Source organism: Lissotriton vulgaris, chromosome 6 (genome assembly GCF_964263255.1).
Source record: "Lissotriton vulgaris chromosome 6, aLisVul1.2, whole genome shotgun sequence".
NCBI classification, from domain to species: domain Eukaryota; kingdom Metazoa; phylum Chordata; class Amphibia; order Caudata; family Salamandridae; genus Lissotriton; species Lissotriton vulgaris.
Genome location: NC_141694.1, coordinates 1453644964 through 1453668606, shown reverse-complemented (window position 1 = coordinate 1453668606; position 23643 = coordinate 1453644964).

Below are 23643 nucleotides of genomic sequence, written 5' to 3'. Positions count from 1 at the left end.
TGCTGGGGAAAGATCCAATATTTATACTCTGGAGTCTCAGCGAACCCGCTGAGTGAGTCCACTGCGCCAAGGGAGCCACTCACACTTGAGGTATGGTATGGCACCCCTTGCCAAAGCACTCCCTCTCCCCTTTTTGGGGAAGGATCCAGTATGTAGGCCTTGGAGTCTCAGAGACCCCACTGAGAGAGTCCACTGTGTAAAGGGAGCCTCTCGCAATAGAGATAGGGAAGGGATACCACTTCCCCTGGGATCACAGCTTACTGGACTTTGAATGTTGCCTTGACTCGTCAACCGGTTTGTGTCCCCGTCACCCTTCCCCTCCTCTCCCCATGCTGTGTCTCTCACCCTTCCCTCCTCTTTCCCGCCTTCATTATCTGTCTACTTCCCCTACTCCAACACCCCTCCCCTGAATCTCTCACCTTGCCTTCTTTTCCCCTTATGTATTTGTGCTTATTGTTTATCTCGACCTTACAAGTAACTATGTTGCCATGCTCTAAGAATTATGTAACCTTTGTAACGATGTAACCTGTAACTATGATCTGATGCTCATGTAAAGCGCTCTGATACCTCCGGGTCTAGCCAGTGCTATATAAAACTTTTAAAATAAAAATAAAAATAAAATAAAGGTTTTCTCCTATCTTGCTCCTCATTACTGGAAGAAGTTGCCACTCTACGTTCATACTTGTTCGAACTACTGCAAGTTCAGGAAACTCCTCGAATCCCACCTACTCTAACTTTATCCTCTCTGTCCTGATCCCTATTTCCGCACAGCACCGAGATGCCCCCGGGTGAGTTGAGCGCTATATTAAATGATTTTAACTTAACATAACATAACATAACATATGTGCTGTACATCTCATAGACAATAGTTCCTACATATTCCAGAATCTACCAAAATTGGGTGTTACTTTTGTAGTTCCCTTTTTCATGTTATATATAAGCAGAGAGGCTCCCCTTCCCAATAAAGGGAATGTCTGCACCAGCTGTATGATACTAGATCAGGGATGGGACCTGCAGTAAGTGAATGTCACTATAAGGTTGGATAGCAGATGTGCGTGTTGGCCTAATAAAGATATCACCTTTGTAAGAATCCCCCTTCTCGCTTTTACTATCTTTTAAAATTAGACCACTGGCATTTAGTGAACAAATGAAAGGGCACACATTTATGCAACTCCATTTTGTCCTAGTACAGATTTCCTATGTACCTACAACAGTATCCCTTTCAATGCCATTGCAGTGCCTTTAGTTCATTTTGTGATCAAGGTCACTTCAAGTGACCGAAACACGTAATGGCAAGTTGTGGGAAATAAAGCAAATACAAGAATAATTGGAGTCTGTGCCATATGTGTGTGTATATATATATATATATATATATATATATATATATAGCACTGCTAGAGACTACCATGTTATGGTGCTTGCATCCCTGATGAGAAGTATGATCACTACCACTGCAGCACAGAGTGCCTTTCTCCCAACCATTTTTTTAAACTGCCACTTTCCAGTTTGTAAAGTTGGAGAAGTTTAAAATCAAAGGTTGCGAAGATGAGGAATTGGAACTTCACACAGCCAGTTGAAGGTGCAGAGGGAATGGAAAAAATGTCTCATTCTGATCTCAGTCTTAATTTAAAGGAGCTGAAGGTATAAGGGCGATGGGGTAGGCATGATGGACAGGTGAAGATGAAATTGGGCACTGTAGGTGGATTTAAAATGTGACTACAGTAGGGGTCCTAGGTATATTTGCCTTTTGTGGATCCGGTGAAGGAGTTATGCGGTGAAAATATTAAGATTGTGTAGTGGATTGCCAACCTCGGTAGGTAAATACCACTCAAGGGAATGAAAATCTCGGGACAAGTAATACAGTATTGGTGTGATGCGATCCCTGGTAAGTGATCTAAATATGCTGTCTCGTCTTAAATCTTCAGGTCTTACAGAGTCAAACAGGACTTCCAATTTGAGGACTAAACAGCCTTCGAGTATATGTTCACAAAGAGGCTAGCCAATCAAATTGAACTAGTGTGTGGCCACCAGACTTGTAATTTGACTTCGTTAACAAATTTTAGAATGAGCAGCATGACAACTGCAGTGCAAATGTCTTCACAAAACAACCATCTGCAGTTGACTCACTGCTTGTAGAAGGTATGTGCTGTATATCTCATAGACAATAGTTCCTACATATTCCAGAATCGACCAAAATTGGGTGTTACTTTTGCAGTTCTCTTTTTTTATATAAGCAGAGAGGCTCCCGTCCCAATAAAGGAAATGCCTGCACCAGCTGTACGATATTAGATCAGGGATGGGACCTGCAGTAAGTGACTGTCACTATGAGGTTGGATAGCAGATGTGCGTGTTGGCCTAATAAAGATATCACCCTAGTAAGAATCTCCCTTCCCGCTTTTACTATCTTTTAAAATTAGACCACTGGCATTTAGTGAACAAATGAAAGGGCACACATTCATGCAACTCCATTTTGTCCTAGTACAGATTTCCTATGTACCTACAACACTATCCCTTTCAATGCCTTTGAAGTGCCTTTAGTTAACTTGATACTGTGCTCCACACAAAGTCACACAAATGTACATCCAGGGACGCGATGCTGTATTTTCCCTCTGAATTTCAAGAAGATAAAATCGCAAAGATTACCCATCTGTCCTTTATTTTGTATTTTTCCAGCACATGCTCCTCCGAAGCAGAACTGTATTCTTCACGCTGAGCTATTAGCGTTCCTGATTTCCAAGGAGTGTTTGAAATGAAGCGCTCGCAGAGTAAATGTCAAAGCGTTCAGCACGACACAGTGAGAAGCAGATCTTAAAACAACTTCATCTCTGTGGCATTTCCTACACACTAATATGATATTAGTCCCACTGTTGTCTTTCTTGATGGAATCAGCCATGGATATGGTTTATGGGTCTGGCCAGAGTGCTAATAGGTTAAAAGAACAAACCATCCAGTGTTCCACCGAATTAAGGTCGCTTCAAGGGATTTAATGAAACACGTGCTGCGTGGGGCAGCAGAGGACTTTCGTGTAATTCATGTCTATTTAGAGCTTCTAAGCAGAAACCTCATTTCTTGCCGTAAAATAGCTTTTCATCGAAACTGCTCATGTGAAAAAATCATTAAATTGCAATAATGTGAAAAACGTCAACTGTAAAATTTAGGTTGCTCAAATCATAAACCAATATTTTACGTTTGTTTGGGTTTTTCCAACTCTATGTATAAGTGAGACAGAATGTTTCATGCCAGCAGTAGAATGCTCCTACAAAAAGAAATATGGTGGGAGTGCTACCAAGAAGTTAATAAAAATAAGAAAATAGTAATGCAAGTGGGTAGTTGTATACATAGATTCACAGAGAGCGCTCCTACCCTGACTCTCTACCCTTGACCTCCCAATGCCAATGCTTTGACTGTCAGGTACTGAATGCAATTCTTTTAATTGGAGAGTCCTGGCACTTGTCTGAAGCAGGGCCGTACTTCAGTGTAGGGTACATGCCCTTCTGTTTTTTCATTTCAAGCAGCGCCCTTGGTCATGCTTTCTAATCAGTGCCCTATACATACCAAAACATAAATACAACATGCATAAATATGTTGGGCACGATTCACAAAGGTAAAATTAGATGAAATTCTAACCTAACGACTTTTGGTAGTCACAAGGGCAGTTACTATTCGAAATAGCCTTTGTGAATACCGAAAGTCATAAAGTTCAACTTTTGGTATTCACAAAGGGCATTAACGAGTAGTAAATGCCCTTTTGTGAACATAAAAAGTCGTAAAGTTAGACTTTCGTCTCAGTTTACTTCTGTGAATCAGACCCATTGCAGTTATCCTATTGTGAAACATTTTGCGATATACGAAATGAAAGCAGTTTTAATACTTGACATTCTGTGCCATTAACCACGTCCCAGTGCTTCCTAAAGGAGGAAGGATAAAGAAGTTGCAGCAATTGGAAACAAACTGCATGCTGGGCTTTAAAGGCTTAACCCCGAGACTTCACCTTGATGAGCAGATGTATGTGCAACTTGATTAATAGGAGTCTAATGAAAAATAGGGTCAGTATCACAGATAAAGTAGTGATGAAACACTCCTACAGGTAGGAGCTGAAAGCCCACTGCAACTACAGTCCCAAAAGCAAGCCCTGCATTGTAAAGTAGACCTCACTTAAGCTTATTTGACTCTGAAAGTAGAAGTGAATGAGCTGTCAATGGAGGTGGTGGAACTATTTGAGGTACATTACAAAACAATTATCACAGTTGCAATAAGTATCAATGTCTAATCAAGGTTCTGTGTTACACGACCCTTTTAATACTATCTTATGATACCTTAAATATATTTACGTTAATAACAGCCATCAAAAAATATATTAAAAAAATTGTTAATCTCACAATAAGAATAATACTTGCATGTAGAAACAGGTAATATTCGTTAAGCTTGGAACCAGCCTAGAATGGGAAACATACATAAGAAACACAATGCCACACAGAACTGGTTATACAGGGGTACAGTGGTTGCAAACAGCTTATGTTCTTAAAACTGAATACAGATACTGTATTAAAATGAGGATTGGAATTTTTTTTTTTTTTACTGAGAGTTCAATTCATAATTTACATACAGATACAAAATAAAGTGCTTGTGGTGCTCAATTTCAATTTCGGTTGACATCATCACCACATACATAATCCATTCTAGATCACATCAGTATCAAAAACATTTATTAAAAATACATAGAACAGGAGATAAAAGAGAGTAGCAATTTGCACAATTTCCTTTTAACATTTCTTTTTAACCAAAGCACAGATTAATTTCCTATGGAATTCAACAGACCATGATCTTAAAACATAGCGTCTCTCTAACTCTTTGACCTAATGGAGTTTAGCTCTCCAGGCTTGAAAGGTGGGTGCAGTATGACTGCACCAATTTTACAGAATTAATGATCTTGCCACTAGGGCTGAAATAAATAAACATTCCTCTTGTATTTTATCCATAGTTATACTTGGAGAGCATCCCAGGACAGCAATATGGTTATCAATAGTTAAAACTTGCCCTGTAGTGGTTCAGAGGTACTTCTCAATTTGTTCCCATAAGTGCTTGATCTTTGGGCAATCCCAGACAATATGAGACCATGTACCTCCTCCCTCCCTAGAACTGCGAAAACAACTATCCTCAATATGAGGATATATATTATGGAGAAACACTGGGGTCCTATATATGAACCATTTTGTATAAAATTGCATTCTTCTAAAATTGGCGCCTCGAATTGTTGTTACATTAAATTTGGTCATTCTAATATAGACTGCTCTAGGGATGTGACGGCCTTCAGGATTGGAATATTTTTGCCTAAAACAAGTTAAAGGTTTGCAACCATATAGTTTTGCTAACAACTAAACGAATAAAGAAAAAACATCAAAGTAATTCAACCACAGTATCAAGGGGATCTACAAAGGAACAGGATCGTATCACAGGCTTTGCGTATTGTATGCTGAACAAAAATGCTGGCTCAGTCCACTCCTACAGGGTCTCTGAATCTGAGTAGCTGGAAAACTGACCAGATAATAGACCACCACACTTGTCAAATGATCAACAAAGAAAAAAACAAACATTGACACATTTATGATTGTGGTTACCAGGCAGAGTCCCCATCCATCTCACCTGTACAATGTTGCAATCTCTCAGGCAAGCTTTACTTCCTAATCTGGTGAAGGGATTGAGGTGCCCAAAACATGCTAATGAACATCAGTTACAATCAAGGTCCTTTCTTCAGTAACCAAGAAGTAAAGCGGGGTTTAAAGACCTGGATCAATTCTTAGGTCTTTTAGGCTGGCTGGGTGCTTCCAAGCAGGTAAAAGAGCAGCAATAGTAGAAGGCAGTCTAGTACCGCTTTGATAAGGCCTTCAGGCTTAGATCGAGGAAATAGGGAGTGATTAGACATTAACTCCACACTCATGGTGTCGTAATTGGCCCTTTTGGTTTAACGATTAGCTGAACCTACACGTTGTCCTCCTTAACTTGGCTATATACGATAAACGCCATTTTGAATGTTGCAGCGGCCATCTTAGACCATGAGCGGCCTCGTGGCCGACGTGCCCTTTAGTCCTTTGTCCGTTCCACTGACCACTCTCATCTGCCCAGCAACAGGCTATTTTTAGTACTGGTCAAGCCACACATGCGCAGTTCTCACTGACCCGTAAACCTTCAGGAATGTGCCGCTAACTGACCAGTGGGTTTGAAACTCTCCAATGAGCTGGCAGTATCCCAAAACATGACCATATATGTCTCTAAAACTGTGTCTTAACTTGTGCCGCCTATCTTTTATTGCCCCAAAAATGTATATAAACGGGGTCACACAGGTGTTCGGTGTGATACCTCTTGCATTACCGAAGGGTGCTGTTTGAGTGTACCACCACCCCATGGGGTTTTAATAAACTTGTTCTTTGCATTTTACAGTTTCCGTGCCAACAGTTCTTGTGTGTAAGTGGGTAATCTCTGGAGCGTGTAGGCCTTGGGAACCCCGAAATACTTCAATTGGCGACCACGAAGGGACTCATCGGCGACTCGGATGCCCGAAGGAGAGGTCATGACGAAGGCTTGGAAATCCGCCATGGGCGCGCGCTGCCACGAGTGATCCGAGTCTTGGCTGCCACGGTGTTTTTTCCTTTCCTTCCGATCTGACCTTCCAGGTGGCGCCGGTCTCCGACTGAGTTTTCGAAGTGTCCGCATTGCTGAGAAAGTGCCGTTTGGCTGATTTGGCTTACAAGACCTTGGCAGTTGGAACCTGGACCTTTGGGAATTTGGTAAGCTTTGTGTTCGGTAAGGTAGTCTTCGGACGCTTACTGAAGTACTACGATTTGTGTTCGGTAAGGTAGTCTTCGGACGCTTACTGAAAATCTGTGCTTTGTGATCGGTGAGGACGCTTGCCGAATTCTATGAACTTTGATTTGAGTTAGCTAACATTGTGAATTTGTGATCTTTGAACTTATATGTGTAGTGCACTTCACATAGGCAGGCATGTAGAGATGTTTCTCTAACTTTGTTTTTTCCTTTGAGCGGCACAATCGTGTGGAGAACTGTAAGTGCCATTTGGTCTGGTGTCACGCTTTCGTGATACTTTTCGAACATGCCTGTTTTTAGCACACTCCGAGGAATGTGTTGTCTTGGAGACGGTACCTCAATTAGGTTAGCGGAATCACAGCCGGCTCCCCCAGAGGGGACTCCAAATAGGGAAATGTATATCAAGTTTGGCCTCCCCCCTGTTATGTACAGTAAATTATGGCATAAATACACCAAGGCCGATCCCGAATTGCAATGGCCCCTACACGGGTCGTACGATTTGAGTAAAATCCAATTTGTAGAGCAATGTATGTTTCAACGCAGGTCTAGACAAAACTTGTTTGATTGCGTGCGAATGTGGGAGAAAGCGGCGCGTGAGCGAATGAAGCGTGAGGTTGCCTTGGCGGACAAAGAGCAGCGCAAGGCTGCTCGGGATAAGGCTTTACAGCTTGAGGAAAAGGAGGCTCAGGAGAAGAAAGAAAGGGAGGAACGGGAACGTAATTTGCAAACTACTGGTCAGTTTCCTATTCGTCGACCACTTTATCCTGTCCTTAATAATGAAATTGATGATTTTTCTTTGTTAGATCGGTCGCCGCCTCCGTACGTTACGCCGACAGCTCCAGCTGTGGATTCTGATGATGACGGACAGGATAAGTCGGGCAAGAAGGGTGTATCCGCTCTCAGGTTTACTGCGGAGAGGTCCGCTCATCTACGTAGTTGGGCTCGCAAAGTGAATAAGCGTACTGTTACTCAGGATCAATTGGTATCAGAAAAAACAGGGTGGACGGATCTTGAATTGATGTATTTTTTGTCTTCCTTGGCTGATGAGGTTGTGAGCGCATATCGTGATCTTTCTGATACGTTAGAGCCTAAAGCGTTGTCAGTATATCGTGAAAATTTGACTAAAGGTGATTTTGATCTTTCAGATGTTGATGACCTGTTTGCGCAATTGATCAAGCTGCGGGATGAGACAACTCGATTGCGGGAGGAGCGGAAAAGGAAACTAAAGGAGTCTGAATCGGAGCATGATGGGCAGGCCAGAGGGTGTTCTCTCCGTGGTTCAGATAAGAGTTCTGCGTTGCATGTTATGCCTATGCGTGAAGCTGCGCCTTTGTATGTTCCGCCAAAGGGGGAAGGTACGGATGACGATAAGTTGTCGAAGGATGCGAAAGGGTATTTTGTGTATAATTGGGTATATACGCCATGGAATAGAGCGGATGTGATGGCCTTGAAAAATTCTTTACCTGATCTTCGGAAGAATCCGGCGGCATTTTATGAAGGGGTGGAGGGGGCTATATCGTCTTGTGTGATGACTCTTGTAGATATAGATTTGTTTTTTGGGCTAATTTTACCACCTGATATGTGGAGGCAAATTCGTAAAACTAATGATGAAACGATTTTGGGGGGGACATGGAAAGAAATAAATGCTGCAGATTTAAATAGAGAACCAGCATGTAAGCCGTGTCAGCTAATCCTAGATCTCCCGGCAGCTATCTTACATAAATTAAAAACGCTTGTTCCCTCCAAAAAGATTGATTGGACCATGTTAACGTCGTGCAAGCAGAAACCCGATGAAACGGTCTCAGATTTCTTTACACGCTTCGAGGAGGCGTTTCATGATTACAGTGGTCAATCTTTAACTGACGATACGGGTCGGCATTTGTTTGTAGATAAGTATGTGGCTAATCTCCTACCAGAGATTGCAAAGCGATTGAAGTCAAGTGAGAGTTCCTGGGCCACGGCGACCCCTGCGTCCTTGTTAACTATGGCTCAGTATTATGAGCGGCAGGAAGTGGAGGCTAAAGAAAGTGTAGAGAAAAAGACGAAGGAATTGAAAACGAAGGTGATGTTGGCGCAGGTTCGGGGAACACAGGGTAGAGGGAATGAGAGAGAAAGACGAGGTGGAGGTAACGCATCGTATGGTCGTACGGACATTGCGGAGGATCAGTGTGCTTATTGTAAGGAGTTTGGGCATTGGGCCGAAGATTGTCCGGTACTTCGTGAACAGCGTAGTCAGCGTGGTAGGGGCAGTGGAAGGTCAAGAGGAGGTCATACGGGAACAAGAGGTGGCGGAGGTGATCGTAGACAGGTTGAGGAGAGGGGCCGTGGCCAGGACGAACGAAATACGTTTGATAGACGGAACCAATACCAGATTTTGGAAGGAGAGAATGTGGAACATCAGGATTATGTGCATGCATAGGATTGCGTAGGATGGGGTAAGGAATCAGTTGAAGTGCCAGTAGATCAGCAAGGTCCATATGTAACAGCGGGTATTTTGGGTTCTACTGATCAATTTCTTGTCGACACTGGAGCTACTCGTAGCGCTCTGTCGAAGAACTTGGTTCCGAGGGCTCCCCTGTCTGGCGAAATGATTACGTGTGTAGGGTTTGATGGCACACCCTCCCCCAGCCCATTGTCCAAGCCCCTTGCACTATGCATTGACAAATACTTTAGTTTTGGCCAATTTTTGTTATCGCCCCATACCCCAGATAATATCTTGGGCATTGACTTGCTTAAATATTTTCGAGCAACAATACGCTGCGCTCCAGAGGGAGTGCGGGTTATTCTGAATGACAACTACCCTGACCCTGAGGATTGTCCTGACCCTGACAGATTTTATGCCATTCTGGACATCCCTGCTTTGGCCTCTCTGCCGCACACGTTGTGGGCGACATCAGATACGGATGTGGGAGAGATGCGCATTCCACCAATACACATTACTGTTAAGGAGGGGGCCCCTCTACCGCGAGTGCCACAGTATAAGATCTCGAAGGAAGGTGAAATTGCACTGACACACATTGTCCAGGATTTGATTTCTGCAGGGGTAGTGGAGGAGGTCCCTTATAATGTCTGTAACAGCCCTATTCTACCGATTCTTAAGAGAGACTCAGATGGCAAGATCTACCGATTTATTATTGATTTGCGTGAAATAAACAAAATTGTCATTCCCCAATACCCAGTGGTGTCCGATATCACGACTCTGCTTACTCTGATTCCACCGACGGCCACCACTTTTAGTGTTATTGACTTGAAGAATGCGTTCTTTTCCATCCCTGTGCACCCAGATAGCAGATATTTGTTTGGTTTTACGCTCAATAATAAATCGTATAGATTTTGCCGTGTTCCCCAAGGATATACTGAAAGCCCTAGCATCTACAGTCAGGCTTTGAAACGACAACTAGATTATTTTCAATTGCAGTCTGGCGTTGCGCTCATCCAGTATGTGGATGACCTTTTGCTTGCCGCCGACTCCTATGCACAATGTGAACAGAGTACGCTTGCATTACTTTCCTTTTTGGCACAACACAATCACAAGGTTTCCAAGAAAAAGCTTCAATACTGTAGACCCCAGGTGACCTACCTCGGTCATCTGTTGTCTAAGGAGGGGCGGGCATTAACATCTGATCGAATTCAGGCAATTTTGGACACACCAGTCCCCCGCACGCAGAGAGATGTGCGTGCCTTCATAGGGTTGACATCTTTTTGTAGACAATGGATCATGGGTTTTTCACATATCATAAAACCTTTGCTAGCATTATTGTCCAAAACTACACCGATGCCTCTTGAGTGGACAGACGAATGTCAGAAAGCCTTTGAGCAGTTGAGACAGGCCCTTTGTTCCGCACCCGTGTTAGGAACACCAGACTACACGAAACTTTTCACATTATACGTGCACGAGAATGATGGGTGTGCGTTGTCAGTGTTAGTGCAGTTACACGGGGATAAGCAGAGACCATGTGCATACTTCTCTGCCATTTTGGACCCTGTAGCGCGAGGGCTGCCTGGGTGTTTTCGAGCAGTAGCGGCAACAGCAGTAGCCATACGACAGAGTGAGGGCATAGTGTTATCACACAAATTGTTGGTGTTAGTTCCACATGCGGTAGACGCCTTGTTAAACCAAACAAAGACCCAATACCTCACGAGTGCACGACTTACAGGATACGAGCTGACACTCTTAGCGCCACACATAACATTGAAAAGATGCGCTACTTTGAACCCCGCCACTTTATTGCCCTATCCGGCCGAGGAGGGTCAGGAAGAAAAACATCACGACTGTGTTTTCCTGACTGAGGAACAGACAAAGGGTCGTGTTGACTTACAGGATGTGCCACTTCCTGATGTGGATGGGGAACTGTGGGTTGATGGATCGTGTTTGAGGCTACCAGATGGTACGACTTCCGCAGCATATGCGATCACGACTCTCAAGACAGTGGTAGAAACAGCTAGAATACCACAAAAATCGGCTCAGGCAGCAGAGCTGATAGCGTTAACAAGAGCCTGCTAATTGAGTGCTGGCCTATGTGTGAACATATACACGGACAGCCGGTATGCCTTTGGAGTGGCCCATGACTTCGGGCTCCTCTGGAGGGAACGTGGGTTTCTGACGTCACACGGGGAGCACATTATGCACGGAGAGTTAGTGCGTGATCTCCTAAACGCGTTGCTTTGCCCCAAGAAAGTAGCGATAGTGAAGTGCAGTGCCCATAAAAAGATCACGGATAAAGTGGGTCGAGGAAATGCCTTTGCAGACAGCATAGCAAGGCAGACGGCTATGTCCCGAACTAGCTCCCCTATGTACGTGGTACAATCACAGGCTGAGAGATGGAGTGATGCTAGAGCAGAGATACGGGATATTCAAAAATCAGCTACAGAATCTGAACTTGCGGCTTGGGCAGTAGATGGGGTACTAGATGACGAAGGTTGTTGGAGAAGCAAAGACATGGAGAAGTGGAAATTGCCTGCGGCTTACTTACAGGCGATGGTCCAGATGACACATGGACTGGCCCATGTCGGAGCTCTTGCAATCACTCGGCTTTTAGCACGAGTTTGGGAACATTCTGAGATTGCAAATACTGCAAAGAGAGTAGTGCAGACCTGCCTGGTATGCTTGCAACACAATCCTGGGAAGGGGACCCATACTCCGAAAGGAGGGTTCGTTCCACCTTCAGCACCGTTTGAAGTACTTCAAATGGATTACATCCAACTCGAGCGCTGCAATAATCTGAAGTACGTCCTAGTGGTGGTGTGTGCTTTTAGCAAATGGGTTGAGGCCTACCCCACGAAAGACAATACGGCTTTGACAACAGCTAAGGTGTTGCTTAAGGAGTTCTTTCCTCGCTTTGGAGTTTGCAAATTTCTGTGGAGCGATAATGGGCCCCATTTTGTTGGAAAGATTGTGGAATATGTACTGAAGGGGTTGGGGATTCAGCAAAAGTTCCACGCTGTATTCCACCCTCAGTCAGCAGGTTTGGTCGAGCGGTACAATGCAACGTTAAAACTTAAGCTGGCCAAGATTGTGGCGTCTACATCGTTGAAGTGGCCGGATGCGTTGCCGCTAGCACTGCTCTCTCTTAGATCAGTACCCCACTCACGAACTGGCCTTACGCCCTATGAGGTGGTGTTTGGCCGCCCTATGAATATCTGGGGGGTGCCCAAGCCGCGATTAATACATGATGTGCCTTGTGTTATGATGAATGATTATTTGGCACGATTAACAAATGATTTGCTCTCTATTCATCAACAGGTTCGAGAAGCGCTCCCTGATAACTCCTCTGGAGAGGGCCACGATCTTCGTCCTGGGGACCACGTGATGATCCGCTCGTTTGAGAGAGCAAGCAGTTTGGAGCCCAGGTGGAAAGGCCCCGAGCAGGTCCTCTTGGCGACCCGCACCGCAGTACGAGTGACGAACAGGAAGCGGTGGGTGCATTCGACACATTGTCGCCGTGTCTCTCCGGATCTGGTGACTCCTGCTGTGCTGACTGACTATAAGGAGATCTTGGAGAAAGAAAAGAGCCCAGCTGTGACGTCGGCCGAAGTGGAGGGAGCCTTCCCGGACCAATCTGCTACCGGAAGAGAGCGCTACAATCTACGCCCGCGATAAGAAGATTTTTGTCCCTTTTTTTTTATGACTGGTTGGTTACCGCTCCAGGTTTGTGAAACGGAAACCGGGAATTCCAAGGGGGGGGGATCAGTTCTGCCAGAGTAGCGACACCCGTCTTGGCCCGGAGAACAAAACAACGGCTACCTCGGAGTTCAGCACCGCATTTTTCTTTTTTAGGTATACACGCACGTGTATCTGGGACAATTTGCGAACAATTTGTGAACAATTTGTGCCACTTGAGACTCTGCACAAACTTTCTTAAACTATGGCATCAACGGCATCTCGTGACAAGAAAATATTGGGTGCCTTTCTCTTTGTTCTAACCATTGTGGTGATAGCTGTTATAGCCTGGGTAGTCGAACTTGTGGTGCCTGTACGAGAACATTTGCTGCCGACTACCCCGGCGCCGTCTGAACATTTCCATTTTACATTGCCATTCCATGAAGAACGCCATCGCCAAACGTACTTAAATAACAGCTTCATTCAGATTCTTCACCACACGCATAATATGACCAATACCTCTAACTGCTGGGTGTGTGGAATGTTGCCTGGGCACCAGAAGAGAGGGGGCACCCCACTTATTCCACTCCCATTTTCGCACAATGGGTCATGCAATGCCTGGTACACCCTCCTCTTTACTTTGAGATGGCCAACAAAAGGAGGGGTGCTTTTCCGTTTGAATAAAGTATGTTCCCATGACAAGGATGGGTTTCCCCGGGCTGAGGGTACACGTTTTGAATGGGAGGAATACAGGCCTGATAATGTATCTGCTCCACGCATATATAGCAATCAGCGAAATGTGAATGTGTCCAGTGCTCATGTTATAAATGTTATTGCCACAAAAGCCGATTTATGCATTAGAAACAAGGGCACGATTGCAGTGGGGAAAAGCGAATGTAATATTACTCTCACGTTTGATAGCCCGAATGGCATTTCATTTGTTGCATCTCGAAACACCTACTTCATCTGTGGAACGAAGGGGTACCATCAGCTTCCAGTGGGGTGGTTGGGCACATGTTATGTATCGTTTGTGCTACCTCCTGTATTCATTGCCCCTCCGATGTATCACAATGACTACACTCTGTACCATGATTTCGTTTTGAACAGAGTTAAGCGAACTGTTGCCCTAGAGGACATTGATCAAACGGACACTGCATTACAACAGTATGTGGATTTCAATCTGGGACTATTCTCCTTTGTGGGGGCTGCATTGAACAGCCGGAAAATCAGACGGCTGACACGCGTTGTCGAGGCTGTTGCGAATGACACTGCTATTGCCCTGGGGAATATCACCGAAGAACTGCAGATTTCTAGAATTGTCACCCTCCAAAACCGGATGGTGTTGGACGTTGTTTTAGCTGATCGTGGGGGGGCATGTAGAATTATCGGAAGCAGCTGTTGTGTTTACGTACCTGACAATTCTCCATCTGTGTATGATGCTATTTCCAAGCTGCATAAAATAGCTGCCGAAATACACCCGGACAATGGAACTTGGACACTGTCAGGATGGTTCTGGTCCATGATTGCAACTTGGGGCTGGAAACTGTTGACAATTCTTTGTATTCTTGTGGGAGCAATGTTCTTTATATGCTTGTGTATCCAATGTGGCCCTGCCTTATGTTCAGTGTGTCTATCAGCTTGCTTACCATCGAGGCGAGCTCTTGCCCATGACAAAATGATGCTACACAAAGAGGTGACACAAATTATGTTAATAGATATCGAGGACGAACATCCAGAGTATGTTCATTATGAGGTAGATTCAGCTAAACGCTAAAAGGGTCGTCTGTCGTAATTGGCCCTTTTGGTTTAACGATTAGCTGAACCTACACGTTGTCCTCCTTAACTTGGCTATATACGATAAACGCCATTTTGAATGTTGCAGCGGCCATCTTAGACCATGAGCGGCCTCGTGGCCGACGTGCCCTTTAGTCCTTTGTCCGTTCCACTGACCACTCTCATCTGCCCAGCAACAGGCTATTTTTAGTACTGGTCAAGCCACACATGCGCAGTTCTCACTGACCCGTAAACCTTCAGGAATGTGCCGCTAACTGACCAGTGGGTTTGAAACTCTCCAATGAGCTGGCAGTATCCCAAAACATGACCATATATGTCTCTAAAACTGTGTCTTAACTTGTGCCGCCTATCTTTTATTGCCCCAAAAATGTATATAAACGGGGTCACACCGGTGTTCGGTGTGATACCTCTTGCATTACCGAAGGGTGCTGTTTGAGTGTACCACCACCCCATGGGGTTTTAATAAACTTGTTCTTTGCATTTTACAGTTTCCGTGCCAACAGTTCTTGTGTGTAAGTGGGTAATCTCTGGAGCGTGTAGGCCTTGGGAACCCCGAAATACTTCAATGGGCAACACACAGCAACGTGGTCCATGCAAGTCTATGTCCAAAAGATGGTGTGTGCCCTGCAGGGCAACTCCAGACCATACTCACCAAGCCGGGTGATCCCAAAATTTAGAAGGAAACAAGGGGTTGGTAACTCCTATTCTCACCTTGCTGCCGAAGATTGGAATGCTCGTCCACCACAGTTGTGGGCTGCTGAGGATATTTCTGTTTTCAATAGATTGCTCAAAACTTGGCTTTTCAGTTCTGCATTTTAACTCCACAACTTCAAGGATTTGTGCTTACTATGGCTCTGCAACATTCTATGAATAGCGGTTGCGCTCTATAAATCCCATAAACATAAACAAACAGATTCAGAAAATATAGTTTCCTGCAGCAAGTGATACAATGAAAATTTTAAAAAACTGGTGCAAAGAATTAAATAGAACTGGTAACAACAAAAATGAGCAACAGAGAGAGCATCACAAAATGAACACAAGATCAGGCATATCATTGCCATATTTATTGCTGATTCTAAATATATCAGGAAACTAATTGTAAGCTCTGACATCTTGTAGAGGATGACCTCAACATTGACGCCAAATTGGGGCTTTCTCCTCTATTAACAGACAGAAGAGCAAAATCCATCAAAGACAATGTAACAAAGAATAATCGTTTGGGTTTTGTGCATATAGCAAAAGTAAAGCATGTGAACAAGGTAAAACTACAGATCATTATAATCGTTGGAAAGCATACATAATCAGCAAAGGACTAGCATGCAAGACACACATTGCATTAGTTATGATTTAATGTACTTGAATGTGTTTCATGGAAGTACTACCTGCCCATTCCAGAAGAGAATTCAATAGAACATGCTTGCAATAAAGGAAATGGATTAAAACAACCCAATTTTGCAAAATGTTCATCAATTACACAAAGGGAAGGTAGAACAACTGAAATGCTGTGGTAATTGTGTAGCGGAGAGAAATAAGAAAGGCGGTGACAATGCACATATCTTGAGGCAGATGGAGACAAGGTATTTAATTGAACTAACAACCATGTTTTCATGTTTTCAGAAGGCCATATGTTGGAAGAAGAACTTATTGAACATTAAGAAAGATAATGATATTTGAATAGACTCAACAGTTTTTAACAATATTGGCGCCCTATAAATCTTCCCTCTATAAGCTTTTCATGATACTGTTGACCACTATATATATATATATATCGATATATTTCCACTGGAAAAAACAAAGGATAAGTGACATTATAGTTAGGTGTTGGATTAAGAGATGAGCTACTGTTAAATATATTCAAAACACACTGAAATACACCAGTTATAGTTTAGTCAATAAACTATAACTTTTACCACATCATGCACTGGTCTTCAGCCAGGCCCGACACCCTTCCCCACACAAACACGCAACACACATTTTCATCCCTTTAAAAAAAATGAATCATGTCATAAGTGAATATAATATGTGAGTTCATAAGCAGTGCATAAGGGGGGTGGAATTTACAGTTTTGTGACTATACTGTAATAGGAAATTTCTATATTTTGGGGATTTTTTTTTTTTTTTAAATGATACCTCGTGGCTCAAACACTTACATGTCGCTATAATCTTTGTTTTTTTCATTGAATTTCAGTTTTTTTAACTTAAGGTCTTAGAACCTAACCTAACCTAACTCTAACATATTTTTTTACCTTTGTTTATTCAGTAAATTTCTTGGGTATTTTGATCATTTTCTAATTTTAAACAACACCCTCCCCTTCGAATGCAAACCCCTAATGCACACAACCCTCAGCCAGCTCTCTGCATGCAGCCAACACCTGATGTGCATAGGCTTCTGCCATGCACAGTGGGTGTCAGCTGCATGGCCTGGCCTTTGGCAAGGCCCTGCACCCAAACCCTATGCATGCTAAACACCTGCTGTTCATGTCCTTCAGCCATGCATGCAAAACCCACATTGTCTTTTCCTTTTTTTTAAGTGGATTGCTGTACTCCTACAGTTATATTTTCACACAAGCTTCCACTCCTTGGTATCACAGAACCATAAAAGCTTCCTCCATGAAGCTAGCACAATATCATGGTACAATAGATTGGAAGCGTGCACAGCTACTCCTGTGGGAGTACTGGGTATTTCAAAGGGGTGGCCACGTTACACCATAATGCACCCTACTCCTAGCCACTACATACCAGACACTCTACATTTGTGCTTGTGCCTGCCCTTATGCTAGGCTGTGTTTCACTCCTCGTGCCTTGGTTGCCTAGGCTCATCTTCATGCCTTGACCTCTTCTGTGGAGTGGAGCTGGAATTTAGCGGCTGGCAACTTGGCATTTGAGCATTGGAACATGTCCATTTTCGTCCTCAGTGATTTTCTCCATCATTTTCCTGGTTCGCCATAGAGTTTGGTGCAGTGCAGACAGCTGATTTGAGAAGGCGGGCAGCAGGATGCACGCAGGAGGGTTTTCTGGCTTCAGCACCGCTGTTTTCATCCTCCATGTCGAGCAAAGACAGATTTGTGTGTGGCAGGTCTAGCGAAGCCTCAAACTCCAATTGCCACATCGTCAGTCTGCCTGCCTGCCTGCTTGCTCGTTCACCTGCTTCCCAGGCTACAACAACTTCAGTAACCCTGTTTTGTACCAGTTTACTACATAGAAGAATGAACTACTGGTGGACTACTGGTCACAGAACACTACTCTTGGAATCTGGACTTAACCTTAACAATGAGTGCAGAATATAATATTGCACACCATAAAAGTCCATAAGGGCACTGAATTAATTGAGCACAATGCTGGTGGCGGGAACTCTTAACCCCTTCCATGCTGGTGACGAACCCCAGCCGTCATGCACTACGGTGCTCGTGTGCTGATGACGGCTGGGGTTCGTCATGACCCGCCCCTGTTCGTTTGTTTACCGCACGGGGGCGGAATCGGGCCAGCAGGGAAGGGGTTAAGAGGTAAAATAAGGGAGGAGGTAAGTTGCTCTCTTCAACACATATGCGAGTTTTTACTTTGCTCTGAGTCGGATATATGATGTTACAACGCGTCCTTTTACAACGCATACCATGACCACGGATCCATTACAACACAGGTCATGTTACAACGGATCCCATTACAACGCAATTCACAACAACGCAGGTACTATTACAACGCAATACCATTACATCGTAAGTATAATTACAGGTAAGTAAATAAAATTAATATTTAAAGTAAATAATTATTAATGTATTATTAATTTAAATTATTTATTATTAAAAAAATAAAACATATATTAATGCAATTAATTTTAATTTTTAAAATTGTAAATATATATTTAAAATTACCCTGTTCCCCAAAACCCAACCCCAGCCCTAAAACCTAAAAATACCCCTGTACCCCAAAACCCAAACCCAGCCCTAAAACCTAAAAATACCCCTGTACCCCAAAACCCAAACCCAGCCCTAAAACCTAAAAATACCCCTGTACCCCAAAACTTAAACCCAGCCCTAAAACCTAAAAATACCCTGTACCCCAAAACCCAAACTCAGCCCTAAAACCTAAAAATACCCCTGTACCCCAAAACCCAAACCCAGCCCTAAAACCTAAAATAAAACCCTGTACCCCAAAACCCAAACCCAGCCCTGAAATCTAAAAATACCCCTGTACCCCAAAACCCAAACCCAGCCCTAAAACCTAAAAATACCCCTGTACCCCAAAACCCAAACCCAGCCCTAAAACCTAAAAATACCCCTGTACCCCAAAACCCAAACCCAGCCCTAAAACCTAAAAATACCCCTGTACCCCAAAACCCAAACCCAGCCCTAAAACCTAAAAATACCCCTGTACCCCAAACCCAGCCCTAAAACCTAAAAATACCCCTGTACCCCAAAACGCAAACCCAGCCCTAAAACCTAAAAATACCCCTGTACCCCAAAACCCAAACCCAGCCCTAAAACCTAAAAATACCCCTGTACCCCAAAACACAAACCTAGCCCTAAAACCTAAAAATGCCCCTGTACCCCAAAACGCAAACCCAGCCCTAAAACCTAAAAACAACCCTGTACCCCAAAACCCAAACCCAGCCCTAAAACCTAAAAATACCCCTGTACCCCAAAACCCCAAAAAAGATAAACTTACCTATAATTATACTTACGATGTAATGGTATTGCGTTGTAATAGTACCTGCGTTGTTGTGAATTGCGTTGTAAAAGGATCCGTTGTAACATGACCTGCGTTGTAAAAAATCCGTGGTCATGGAATCCGTTGTAAAAAATCCGTGGTAACAGTTGTACACCCTCTGGGTCACACACTTGATGCAACATCTTAAAGAATCTAACTGAGAATTGGGTATCTTTCACATTAGATGGCCGAGTGAATTCCAACCAAAAGGGGCTACAGAATACGGAAGACACTTTGCACTGCAAAGAGGGGGCGGATAAGGTGGGCCCTTCTCGTTAGTTGATGTGCGCTATAAATCACTGCTGATTCCCCTGTTGTTTGAGTAGGACAGGACTCATCGTTGCCATGAACAGAAGATACCCTCCTCTTCTGAATGGGTCCACTGACTGATTCACTGCTCTATTGATTGACTACTTATAACATTTGGAATATATAGTACCTCCTGCTCTCAGTAACTTGTTTTTTTTGGGGTGAGGGTTGTCTTTTTATCTGTCATGGACACTCAGTGAGATTGGTGGGATTATTGTTAGTGTTGACCCTATTATGTCTATTTTCACATATAACAGATGATTTATCCATAGCTTGTTTGATTACTGATATTAGCATTTTCATAAGTTTTGATAGGTGTTGACTGACTGGGCGGTAAAATATGGACAAGAAAAAGGTGCCAGAAATCTTCCAGGTAGACGTAAACCCAAAAATATTTATTATTTTGAGAATTTGTAAAGCGCAAACTGACACCTTGCAGGCTTCCTGGCGCTGGAAATTACTCTGTTAACGGTAAACCGGAAGAACAGTCAGACGGGCAGTTTATTTGGGGAAGAGCCATGTCTTAATGCGTCTCCTGAAGGGAAGAAGCTGTGATGTCTGACGTATGTCAGTGGGCAGGCTGTTCCACAGCTTGGCCGCAGCTACACTGAATGATCTGCCCCCTGTTCTAGTTCTGTTGAATCTGGGTACCTTTACCAGACAAGCAGAAGATGAACGTAGGTCTCTGGCAGGAGTGTACCACCGGAACAGGGCTTGCAGAGGTTTAGGTCCAAGTCCGTGCAGAGCCTTAAAGACAATGCAGAGGGACTTGAATGCCACTCTTTGTTTTAGGGGTAGCCAGTGTAGCTCAGCCAGAGCTGCTGTGGCTGAGGCCCTTCTCGTCCAGCCAAGAGCCAGCTTGGCTGCGGCAGATTGAATTCGCTGTAGTCGGTCCAGTGTCGTGACTGGAGACTCCAGGAGCAGGGCGTTGCAATAGTCAAGGCGACTGAGTATCGTGCACCTGACTATCGACGCCCTGGCTTGTGCCGGGAGAAGAGGCATGATTTTCCGCAGTGATCGAAGCAGGGCAGTGCAGATCCCCACGGTTTTTGTCACATGGGTCTCCATACTTAATGTGTTGTTCAGCATGGCTCCCAGGTTGCGCACCGAAGGAACTGGCAGAGGTTTGTCTCTGAACTCCGGGGGCCAGAATTCGTTCGGAAACTGACGGGGTATCTTAGTGCCTGAACAGAACAGGACCTCCGTTTTCGCGGAGTTGAACTGGAGGGAATTACTATGTAGCCATCCAGCCGTCTCTCTTAAGCAGTCGTGGAAGGTTGAAAAAGGAATGGCATCTTCACCTTCCCATGAGAGAATAAGCTGTGTATCATCCGCGTAATTTATTGTTTTGACCCCAAAGGATTGGATCAATTTAATTAGCGGGATGAGATACACATTAAAGAGGATGGGACTGATGGAGGAGCCCTGAGGGACTCCCTGGGGTACTGTTGCAAAGGCGGATTGAAAAGGGGGAAGAGAGACAGCCTGTCTTCTGTCCCGAAGATAGGAATGAAACCAAAGCAATGCAGTGCCTTCCACTCCCACTTCCCTAAGTCTCTGCAGCAGCCTAGCATGGTTGACCGTGTCGAATGCGGCAGACAGGTCCAGCAGTATCAGTGCCACTGGCTGGCCCCTGTCTGCACGCATTCGAAGATCCTCCATGGCAGTTAAAACTGCAGTTTCTGTGCCGTGGGCAGGACGGAACCCGAACTGGTGATCGTCAAGAAGGTTATTTTGTTCTAGGTGGGTGGACAGGCATGAACTGACCCAACGCTCGGCGACCTTCGCTGGGAAAGGCAGCAGAGAGATGGGTCGGTAATTGGAAAGACAGTCTGGGCTCAGGGAGGGTTTCTTTAAAAGAGGAGTGATTAGTGCCTGTTTCCAAGGGGAATAATACCTAGACATGCCGCCTAAAACTGTACTCTCAAAGATTTTTCAACAAAAAAGGCACACTCCTCTTTGAGAAAACAGACCCAGCCACCTCTAAATTTATATCAGATAATACTGGTACATGGAACTACATTCTAGACTCTATCCCGCACCAGATATTTCCGAACAACCAAGACCTTCCAAGATAAAGGATAGTCACCTAGAACTGGTAGGTGGAATTACTCCAGGTAGTGCTACTAATCTAGGTGGTGAAGGTGGACTTATAAAGTAGTGAGATTTGCAAAGTGCAAAAACTGGTCTCATCTTTGAAAAAGAGATTATAGGAATTCCTTATGATCAGTCCTTATGATCAGCAATTACTTACACACACGTGATACATGATACATATAATCGGATTGAAGAAGGCACTGATAACAGGAAAATCAAAATCTTTGTTCCCCTTTTGAAAACATGATGGAGCAACGAGCCTAAACTCTAATAATAGAGGATTACAGCATTTAGCAGGTAGATTAAGCTCACAAATTCAGGCCCCTCTACCAATCCAGACTTGTAGAGCAGATGACCAAGGTGGTGTGGTATATATGACAAAAGTGTCAGAGTTTAGTTCTTACAAATCGAGAGAACTCAGAGTCGCGATCAGAGAAACTCAGAAAGGTTATTCTCTGGTGCACTCTGACATAGAAGCTGTCCAACATATCTCTTCAGCATTAGAAACCCACGATTGCATACAAATAAAACTAACAAGGGCAGAGTTTGTGTCTAGCTTAGATGCTCTTGATCAGCGCACTACTCTAGCCAATAGTTCTGAGATACATTTCAAGTTCAATCAATCGCCTCCATCTCAGCCATTTATCAGAGGGAATTCAGTTGATCAAACAGGAAGGAATCAAGCCAGTAGGCCATTAGTACCCCATGTTGCTTCCCAGCTAGAGAAGCTTGACTGACTGAGGGCCACCTTACTCTTGGGTTCTATAGAATATGAAGGAAGGACGAAGAATTTAGTAGATATAAAGTAAAGCCTCTGTACATATCAGGTTATCTAATGTACAGTGTTGAAGCTCGTCCTTCACTGGCTGGTCGTCCCTCTTATTGGTCCTTGAGTTTTTAAATTCTTAAGGCCTAAGTCTTGTCACCAGATATTTTAGTATTAAAAATAAAAATAGCAAATGTGCCCGGGTCCCTGTATAACGTATATAATCACTTGAAACTGAAGAATGTAGAGTCATCTACCCTCATATGCTGGAGGATCATTTATCAGGAAACAGCAAGAGATGCCCTATTTTCATTGCTGGGGGGTTTTAAAGTTACATTCAAACCTCTAGATTGAGTAATTTCTCTGTAAGACAGGAGGGTGAAGCAATGGAATCCCAGCCCTAGAGGCCAAATCAATTCCGATATGGTGAGAGGCAGCATTATAATTGCCATCTTTGACTTTGCATCATGGGCTACATCTCTGTAGTGGCAGAACACCCTCAGATTTACAATCATTTGCTATGCAATAGGTCTTGCATTAATTAAGTTTGAGCTATTGGCATTGCTAAATATTGCAACAGCAATTGCAACAAAAGTCTATTAATTGTAGGCCAAAAAAATGTGTTTTTATTTTTGTAGCAATGGTTGCATGCTGCGCTTTAGGTGAATATGTTTAAAAGTAAAGTACAATGAGGTAATTGCCTTCGCACACCCTTTTTGAATGCCAAGTACTCCGTGTATGAAACTTTTTAAACTAAGTATGTGTGCTGTTTGGTTGGTAGGCAGCCAGCCCTAATTGAAATTCAACATCTGGTGGAGACACCACTGGTATACCAAACACACAACATGTTGTAAAGTATAACAATGATCAAACATTTATCTGTAACTGATTTAGCTTCCAAGTAATCAACCAGAGAATTACATTTTGTCAAAATATTTGTATTGGTTCTATTTGTTAATACTTTTGCATTTTCAATAATGACATGATATTTCTGCACGTAATATTAGATGAAATCCAAAGACAAAATCATTGTCAGGAAACTGTCATACTA